The following is an 11005-nucleotide window of genomic DNA, read 5'->3' as shown; positions in this document are numbered from 1 at the left end:
ACGGAAACTGGAAATACAAAAACATAGTTTAATAAACCTTTAAAGGTGGTACTACAGCCCACACAACACTTTACAGTATTGTACAAGGTAGCACAAAGAACTCCAACATGCGGTCCCCTTTTATACATAAAGAAGGGGCTCATAAGTGGGCGGTTACAGCTCAAAAACATGATTTACAACCATATATGGACATTTTCTTGAACATGATCGATACATGGGTGGAGTTAACGGTTCTTGAAGCCTGCCGAATGCATTTTCCAATCAACTTTAAGCAGAAACAGATGTTACTCTTACTGGGCATGCGCTAGACGCACAATGAGTTATTTATAGCCTGTTGCTGGGCAAACCTCAGGGGTGACAACCAGCGAGGTAGGACTTGCCTCGTGGCGAGCACATGGCGATGTATAGCATACAAGATGGACGCCTGAAAACAAAATGGAGTCTGGCCGTATTAGAAGTACAAGCAGGAAAACTGAAGAAAGACACAATAGCATGTCTTCAGCGAATGCTTAATGTAATCACTGTTTTATTTACAACAAGAGCAGGAGGGAAAGAGAGAAAGGAAAGAGAACTGACACAGTGGAAAAAGCGGTGATAGAGAGGAAAGAACCAGGGAAAACAGTACAGAAGGATGGGAGGGAAGTGAAGGAAGGAAAGGCAGGAAAGGAAAAATAAATGCCTGGGATAAGGATAAGAGGAGAGAAAGCGGGAGATTAAGGAGGGAATTGCTAACAGCATGGACAACGGGGTGGAAAACAAGGAAAGAGAAATAGTACAAAGTACATAGGTTGGGCAGAGTAAAGAGGGAACAGGCTGAGTGGTATGGTGAGGGAAGCAGAGAACAAAAAAAATTATATTATGGAATGAGGGAAAATAAAAAAGAGGGGAGGGGACTTGGAAAAATAGAAAATGAAAGGAAGATGAAATGCCCTCATTATGAGGAGCCAGGTATTCTCTTTTTGATTGAGAAATCATTTTTCCATCTAAAATTTAAATGCAAGTTGCTGCTACCAGCCTCTGTTCAAAATAGTTTTTTACCATGATCCATACAATCATGCATGTTCACTGTGGGGCTTACCTGTACAAGGATTTATACCCCAGCAAGAGGTTTTCTGATAGAATATCGATGGCAAAAATACTGTGTTAACACAATATTGTGTCAAACATATCTAGAACCTAAATATCGAGAAAACAAGCACAAATCGGTAAATCTAGGTTTACTATTCTTAACTCCACATCCATATATCATCAAGGTACAAATATGTTGAGTTTCGTATAGGAAAACGTTTCTTACCAATAGAAACATACCTTCAGGATATTTTTGTTCTCAATATTCTTTGCACAATATTTTGTCCCCATGTGATTTTTAACATGACATTTTGGCTAAACACCCAGAGAGAGGATGCGAGATCGTGGAGGGTCACCCAAAATGCAACCTCTTTCCTAGAGGGCCTGCTGCCCTCTCTATCCAAGCAGTGTGAGGCTTGAGGTGATGGCTGCATTATCCTAGGGAAGGGGCAGGCTATTTACCTTACTTCTTCAGGTGAAGGTGCTGCAAGCCTCCACTGTTCAAAAGGTTCTGCCATTCTTCCTTAACACTTCAGCCTGTGCACATTAGGAGTGAAAGGCGTATACATGTGGTGTGCATGCCGCAGGATGAATTTGGAGCCTGTGTATGTCTTTCTTAGTGCAGGGGGTAGCTCATTTTGGCTTCTATGTTTGGATATGGAAACATAAATTGGAGGAGGGCTTTGTGCAAGATTACCAAATTGTCCTTTGACCTGAGAGCCTGCACATCTGTGTTCCTTTTCTTTTCTTTGTATGTTACTGTAAAGGGTTACAGTGATTTGTGAGTGGAGATGTAAAATATCTATGGAGGTAGTTTGCCTGTACTTTCCCTGCCTGAGCACTTTTTGCTTCAACCACTCTTCTTGCCTCACAAAGGATTTGGCCTACTGTCTGAGCCAGTGGGGCCACCATTAACAAAGGGTGGTGGGGTGGGTAGGGGCTAACGTTAAAAATAATGAATAAAAAACTCACTGCCATCCACCTCCCGCGTTGCTCCTGCTGGTCTCTTCTTGGTCCCAGCAGCCCCTGGGAGAGACTCCTATCCAATCCTCATGCTGTAGAGCAGTGCAGGGATTGGCCCTAGTGGGCAGGGAACATGCTTTGCTCAGGTCATGGAGTCTGTGGGGGTTTCTCCAGCCTGGATGCTGAATGTAGCTGGGCTGGGGAAAACTAAGTGTACACATGTGTTTTGGTCAGCCTGAGAGTGACGGCCAAACACATATGCGTACTTATACCCCCCTTCCATGCAGAAGCTGGCTCAGAGCCGGCAAATGAAAACTAAAACGATGCTAGAGAATCTTTTTATTTTGAGTTTGCTGGCTCTGCCCAGGTTGTGAGGCAATGGGAATCTGACATTGCATAGGAGCTGCCACTGTTCTGAGCCCAAATAAACATTTTCACCGGAACTGGTTGGCCAAACTGAGGAAGGGCTCCTGTTGTCCATGGTAATGACATGTGCTGATCATGCAGTGACTACGCTCTGTGATTGGAAGAGCTGCTTGGCTAACTTTCTGCACAAGGAGTAGTTTCCCTGGCCAGTTCAGTGTGCCAGGATCCTTCACCAGTAAACGCAAGGAGTTGTTTTGTTCTAGATCAGATGTCTGCTGATTGCTGGTCTACCATCAAGCAAGGTAATGGGCCTCTGTTTCCGGTGAAGACACTGCTTGAATGGCTAACGAAAGAAAACGTGCTCTGCCTCATGGAGAAGTGGCTGCTTGACTACACCATAGAGAGAGGAGACCTGCCAGGTGCTATTCGCCAGCCACACCTTTGTAGTTGTGAAGAAGAAAGCATTTACTATTATCTTCATTGTCTCATGCCCCATTGAAGGACTGGCACCTACAGTGTATTGTGAACAGCCCCTTTGTCACTGACCCCACCCCGCCCAGTATATCCTCAGTTGCCTCCATGAGACCTTGAGTAAGGTCACATCTCCTGGCCTGAAGACTGTCAGAGAGGTAACTAAGTGAGGCTTTGCTGATCTCAATGCTGCAAATCATATGAAAATCCAATGCGCAGATGCAAAGATATCAGCAATTGAATCGTATATTTGAATTTTGATCTCCCTGTCGTCTCGGAGCTGTGAGCACTCCCTGGTGACAAAAAGATCCAGCAGGGATTGGTGGTTCTTAAGCAAAATCACTCTGTGTGTGAAAATTCAGACTGGGTACGGCAATTGCAACAATACCTGGACCATTGCTTAAATTATGCTTGAAGATTGAGGGACTCCTCTGTAGCAACACTGGCACCTTCCATAGTCCCTCAATAAAGTGGACTTCTACACCTGTGATGTAAACCCAACTCCAAACACTACTCTCTTTTTACTTTCTTGCTAAATTAAGGTTTGCTCTTCCACCTATTTTGGGTGGCGGCCTTTGGACCATGGTTGTTAGTCACTGCGTGTAAAACACAGCAGCCATTGACGTGGTGTGCACCCCCTCAATTCAGTGACACGCTCGCACACATCATTTCCCTAGGTATCAACAGAAGCATACGAGTGCTAAACTGCACCTGACGGAATTCTGTGTTTACGTATTTCATTGTCAGGGTCTACTGATCCAAGTCCAGGTTCGCGGATCTGGTATTCACGACTGCCGCAGAAAAGAATAGAGCTTGACACCTGTGCTCGATAAAGACATTTAAGTGCCTTCTGGCCCTTTCTGGCTAATAAGGTTTTGTGCTGATATTCATTTTATGGGCAGTATTTGTTTTTGTGTAATAAAGCATGTTTATTTATATACGTGAAGGAGACTAGATGTTGAGTGATTCAAGGTTATTTAGGTGTGTTTCAAAATTCCTAGGGGCAGATTTACAAGGAACTGACGCATCTGCATAGATGCATCAGTTTCCTTACGCCAGTGCCAAATATCCTTGCGCCACCATGGATGTGCTGTATTGACAATAGAGTGCTCCATGGCACAAGGATTAACAGTAATACTGACACATCTGTTGGCACAAAAGTGACGCATTGCTGGAGTTACTTATGAAAGTGATCCACTCCAGCAATGTGCCACAACAGATAGGTGAGTCCTAAGCCCTGCATCATTCCTTATGCAAGTTATGAGCAGGCGTGGGGATTTTAATGCAGTGAAGGCGTAGAGTGATGCATTAAAATGTTATCATTTTCACTGCATCAGTTCTACATGGCTTTTTTGTGTGGGAATGCCTAGCCTACATACATTATACCTGACGCAGGTATAATGTGATGCAGGACTTACCAACATGACGCATCTCCTTAGATGCGTCACGTTGTAAATGGGCTGCATTTTTACGCCACCGCTGTGTCACAAAAAGCGACGCAACGGCGGCACAAAAATGACACAAGCAGCTTGTAGATCTGCTCCCGAGATTTTAGCCCACACCCAGTTGAGAAACCTTGGTTGTGCTGTCTTGGCAGAGTCAGGTGCTCGAGGGAAGTATTTGGGAATCAAGTGGAGGTTCAATAGTAAAGATGCTTCAGGAAGCCACTGGAAACTACTCAAATAATTAGAGATGGCACCCACTTACCTATGATTGCATTGGAATGCCCTTCCACTGCCCACCACAGCATATCTAACACAGCTTGGGTGGATTTAAGGGGAGATAAGGAAAACTGGGTGGAAAAGTTTGATGTAGAAAGTGAATGGGAGAAAGAGGTATTAAGAAAGAGAGACCAGAGATATAGGTACGTGCAGGTAATGCTGGAAAGAGAGGGCAGACTGGAAAAAGTGATAGGTGAGACAAGACTGATGGAAGAAAATAGGAGAGAGAATGATAGGGAGAGAGCGAGAGAGGGGTAAAAAAAGAAAGAATTGGACAGAAGGAGTGAGAGAGATCAGAAAATGCATCAGGAATTGGTAGATAAAAATTAAAGGATGGAGTGAAGGTGATCTGGACAAGAAATGTGTTTTATGATTTGTCAGTGATTTGTTTTTCTTTTGCATTTGTTGAATACTGATCTGTCCCTGTATTGAATGAAAAATAATTTCTTCTTTTGTATCTTTAAGAAAAATACTGCATTCTTGGACTTGCTTGTCAAAATAAAAAATAAAAAGGAGTGAAGGTGGAAAAGTTGGAGGGGAAGGATGAAATATATGATCGTGGGTTGTGGCTCAGTAATACTTGCATGCTCTGGGACCCCTAAAATGGTTGTGATACTGGGCAAGAGAAAGAGGAAAGCTGAAAGGGCTATGGATTGTGGATAAAGGAAAAAAGACTAACAGGATAGACAAAATTAAGAGATTACACAGGGGAACATGGAAAGGACGCAGGAGGGACATTCTGAAATATAGATAGGTAAAGATACGTTCTGAAAACCATTCCAGAAAAAGGTAAGGAGGAAATATGAGAGAATAGAAGTGATTGAATGGATGAAAAGAGGCAAGGAAAGAGGATGGGAGTGGGGCAACAGAAGACGTGAGGAAAATACGACAAAAAGAGAATGAGAAAGAAGAGAGATAAACAGAGAAGGAAAAAGAGAGAGTAACAGAAATCAACATACTGGCAAGCAGGGCGTGAGTTTTAATATCCCCTCCAAGTTGTCCATATAATTCAATATGAGATCACGGTTTCCAAAAAAGCCACACATATGGCTTGATGGAAGCAATGAAAGAGACTGACGAGGTACATAGACAACAAAAATCTAGGTGTTGCAAAGTCATCTTGTGCCCTGGGCGCCTCCCAACTTTTTGCTGTCTAGTAACTGACTCTGCCTAACCAGGCCCTCTTAGAATACAGTGAAAACACCTATATACACTAGGGTACACTATGGGTTAGGGTACCCCTAGGATTGGCATGACCACCTCTATAAGGTCCTAGTACATAATAGGGCAGGGAGATTGAAGCTAGCTTTAAGTCCCTAGTAAATAATAGGGGAGGGAGGGTTAGAGGTCAGCAGCCTGTTCAGCATATGTGAGCACTGATGGAGCCTGAGGTCCGTTTAAAAGCAGCATTTCACTTACCACATTATAATAAAGTGCTTCACAAAATCGACTTTTGTACTAGGAGCACTGTGAGAGGATCTGCAATATTTTGACATATTCAAAACCCCTAAAGTTACCCTAGGCTACACAGAAATACCAGAGCAGGGAGAGGTGTCATAAACAATATTATTCAGAAGACACCAGTTTCATTTACAACTCTCCTCTTTGATCCAGCCAAATGCTAGGCTTACAGAAGGAATGAGCAGATGCAAGGGGGAGGAGACTATGGAGATTAGCCATCCTGGTGGTGTATTTAGTCAGCTCTTCTCTCCCTGCTGAAAATTCTGGCATATTGATTTTTGGAGAAATAGTGATTTCTGGGAGATCATTGTGCCAGACTTTGGAGGAAGTGGTCATGCTCTGGGGTGTTGCCCTGCACCTCACTGGACAGGAGCGTCCTCCTGCTTGAGCCCAGAGAACATTGAATAAGTGTCTGGGAGGGGCAGTGCCTCTCAGATCTGCTGCTTGAACCTTAAGAAAGAAGAAGGGTCCATACTGGAAGTTTGATTCTTGCACCAACCAGACCCTGCACTCTGACTGACTACGCCTTCTGGACAATCTGAAACCACAGCCCTCTGGATCACACCTGCTTCAAAAGGACTATATAGTGGACTCCCTGCAAGCTACAGGTTAACAGAGGTCACCTGGACCATCACCACAAAAAATCCTCAGCCTGGAGTATTACCAGTGGATTTGTAATGGGCTTGTACAGGTGGGACCCAAGACCACCTCTCCTTCAGGAAGAAGCTGAAGACCTGGCTGTTCGAACAGTAGCGGCTCCCCCCCCCCCAGCGCCTTGAGACCCCACGGGTATGTAGCGCGCTTTATAAGTGTCACTGATTGATTGATTGATTGGGTTGTGGGAACTAAAGCCCCAAACGTTCAAGGACCATCTTGGAGATTCCAGACCCTTGGATTGTCTTTTGGATGCTTTTGACCAACAAGAGGAACTTCAGAAAGGAGTTCTTCACTGAATTTGGCCTGCTGGAGAAGGCTGCAAGACGTCTGGTGAGAAATCCTCCAGAAAAGTTGCTAATTGTGAATTTGCCCCTGTCGGAGGCAACCAAATGTCCAAAAGTGATACTTTTGGTTTCTAAGCACTAGAAAGTGTTTAATATTTAATTATTCATATCGCTTGTTTCCTATTGTGTTTCTTTTCATTTTGGTGTCCTTTTAAATATAAAAAATATGTGGTGTTTTCAAATGCTTTACATACTTGTCAAGACAAGCTACCAAGGTTTGAGCATGGGACTACTTTTCTAAGAGCTATTTTGAGCCCTATATTGTTTTAGTGGTATTATTGCCACCGGTAAAGTCATATTTGCCACTACTAATAATCCACTTTCCAACACTAGCTCAATGTGTAGAGTCCAAATTCTCTAATCCTAAACTCTTAAGGCCATTTCATCAACTCCATTTTATCTACATAGTACTTTTGGGGTCCCATTACAGAGACCCATTTGATTTACAGTTTAAAATCAAATGTAGAGCATGATAAATAACATTTAACTTACTGCTCTAGTGACGTTTTCTCACTTTAAATTGATCATCTTCCAATACCACCACTAATTCTGCCTTTATTTTTATTGCTGGCACTTTTTCTACTATTGCCACATCTACTCGGGCTGCTCCTTCTACGTCCCCCAGTGGTAACAATGCTTCTCCTAATGTAGTGTATTCCATCCACCATAAGGTAATTCAATACATAGCATTTTCTCTGTTCTGATGTGGGTTTGAGCTACCTGCCCTCTTTGAACCTCAGTCCTAATTGTTTTCTGTAAAAAAATCTCTCTTCTCTGTACCCTTCCAGTTGGTAGCATTAGTGAGGACAGGCACAGATCTTCTACCTAGGCACAGGTGAATATATTTAGCAAAAGCAAATCAGTGAAATCCCTTTTTTGCTTCAGTTGCTTCAGTTGCTTACAGCACCCCACCAGAATCTGTGCCACCGTCAGATTAAAGAAACATGCCTATTTTGTTGTCCAAAAGAACAAATCCTCATTTGTTTGGGGTGCATTCCTCTCTGGGTGAGAAAACACAGTCCAGGGAGGTGAGGACAGTTCACAGCATTTCTGATTGCCTGATTAAACAGATATAGGTTCTTTGGATTAACCGCTGGTCAATCACATTGCTGTTTTTTTCAGCTATCTCAGTGGCCACCATTTCAAGCCATGGTCTTGGTGTTATAACTTGTGTATTTTACTATGCATGTTCCCTGATGCTCTGGTGTCTTTTCATAATCTACATTGTATTTCTTTCCAATTCAATTCCATTTTTTTATTGAGATTTGGATCTCTAATGAGGTCCACGGTAAACCAAGTTATACACATTCTAGTGATAAATATCAATGGAAAAAATATTACAGTTACATATTTAAATCCTTTACTGCCATCAGATTCATTGAAATAAATATGCATGTAATTCATTAATATTACAATTTCCATCAATGGACAATTCATGAAAGAATACATATTACATGCAAAAATTCATATCCCATGGCTCAAAAGTTATGTGCAAATTGTTTAAGGAAGTAACATGTACAGTACTATGATCAAGATTAGGATCTCTAAAGAGTGTCATAACAAAATAAGACTGGATATTGTAATTTTAGTCATGAGTAAATCGAGATAATAATATTTCGCTTACATAATTAAGTCCTTTACCGTTATCAAATTAATTGAAAGAAATATACACAATTTATTATTAACATTTCTAAAACTGGGCAATTCATGAAGGAGACAATTTGTACAAATAGAAAAAGTTCAAAACCAATAGCAGTCATAGTAAGGTCTTCAAAGAGCCCCAAAAATTGCATTCTTGCTAAAACTGTTACCCTGGGCTAAATAGAGGATAGGCATACATACGAAATTTCATTTTAAATTACACTTATTCTAACAGGACAATATTCTGTGTACAAAAATCCACCCCCCAGCAGCAAATGTTATCTGCAAAATTATTCCAAAGAAGATAAAAACACTGGCGGCCAATTCTTTAAAGTATAAGTTGCCTTAGGCTGGAAACAAGAATGGGATTTCAGTTAAAATTTCCCATAGCTCCGGCAACAAGTACCTCTTTCCTAAACTATGATCAATATAAGTGATCTATAGAGCAGACATGTAAGCTCGTTCCTCCCATATAACAATATACAAAGAGGTCAAATAGGAAACAAGAACTCCTTAAAAAATATAAATATATTTCTGCATATTATTTAATTCTTTGAATTATAAACGCATGTGCTGCTGCTACGGTTTTAATATTGTTCTGTAAAAACACTGGCAACAGCAGCCGAAGACGATGAGATAACAAGGCTGGGCTAACAAACAAAACATGATTAAGGTTTTTAATTCCCAATCTACACATATTGCAATATTTCACTGGTTTGGTGGGGCTAGACCAATTTGCCGTTAGATGATTTAGCTGAAGCAAATTCCAGGCTAAGAACTTCTGGCAACTTTTAGCTTACTTAATGCAGATATCACATCCCGCCTTTTCATCTTCCAATAGTACTCAAGATCTTTCTGGAAGCTAATAATACAAGTAGTACTTTTTAAGAAACGTTTATATTCTAAAAGCGGGAGAGAAATCACAAACTCCTCCTGTGTGTCAAAATGGTTCAACACAAGAATAAAGTCATGTGAGAAAGAGTATTTATCTGTCTTTGAACACAAAAAAATCCTGATTCACAAACCCTTTATTGTATTTGAATCACTATTCTTCAACTGATATCCACACCGAGTCACTAGCTAGTCCTTGAACGAATGAGCTTATCAGGCTTAGTTCTAACCCAATAGCTAGAATTGGGACCAGTGTATTGAAATTACATAATTTGCGCAAGATCTGGCCTTCTATTTTGTCAAAGAAACTCCATTTTCCCACATGGATAGATTCAATTGCATATAATAGTGTAGGAGGGACTTTCCCTTTAAAAACAGATATCATATGCAAAAAATGCCTCCGGCCCATTACAATGCATGTAGTACATTTGCATGTGAGGCAGCTTTGGAGGAACAGAGGGGCATATGTACAAGCCCCTATCGCCACAGGAACATCACTTTTTGTGACATTCCCGTGGTGATAGGGCCCTTACCTTACTTACAAGACAGCCTTTCACACTATGGTTTGCGTGAAAGGGATGTGCTGTGGGTGTTCATCGCACCACCCATTGTATTTGATGCTGCCCCCTATGTACAAGGGTGGCGTACATAGGAGGCTGCGCCAAAATGAAGACCAGGAAAACCCTGCTCTTGACTTGGTGAAACAAGGAGAAATGCACTATTTCTCCTCGTTTTTGCTTTTCCATGTGTGCAGCCTTGTGCAGCACACATGGAAAAAGCCAAATGCCATGGTTTGTGTATGTACAGGAAGGTGTCCATTCCTGTACATAAACAAACCCTGAACAAAAATGCAATTCTGTCACTTTCATGTGTGCTGCAAAAAACAGCACACATGAAAGGGAAAGAATTGCATTTTAGGATTCTTTATGTGCGGGAAGGAAAACCTTCCTACACATAAACAATCCACCACTGACGTAGACACCCTTGCGCTCTTGTGAAAATGGTACAGCCTTGCGTTTCAGAAGTAGAGGAGCATGCCGTTAAGTCTAGGACGCTAACAACATGCTCCGCCACTTCATTGTATATATCCCGCAGTGTTCTATGTGTGATTTGACCCTTGTATTGCTAGCTATTAATTTCCCCAGGTAGAGATAAGAATCTACAAGCTCAAGTTTCTCCAGGCCAATTCTCCAATGGTCTGGTCCTTGCTGCTCAGCCAGTATGAATGTGCTGTGTGGAATGTTGGAATGTATGTTGATGCAATGGAATGCTTGAGTGCCTGTAAGGGGGAGAATGTCAGTTGGAGTACGGGCTGAGCAGCAGGGATGCTGCTCTGGGTGGGTCTATCCTAAGGACTAAGCTAGGAACCTACTATGAATATACTTATCTGCAACTAAGACCAATAACTCATCACCTGTAACC

This window comes from Lissotriton vulgaris, chromosome 7, assembly GCF_964263255.1.
Source record: "Lissotriton vulgaris chromosome 7, aLisVul1.2, whole genome shotgun sequence".
Taxonomy (NCBI): domain Eukaryota; kingdom Metazoa; phylum Chordata; class Amphibia; order Caudata; family Salamandridae; genus Lissotriton; species Lissotriton vulgaris.
The sequence above is the reverse complement of the archived record's forward strand: the minus strand, read 5'-3'. Positions refer to the sequence as shown.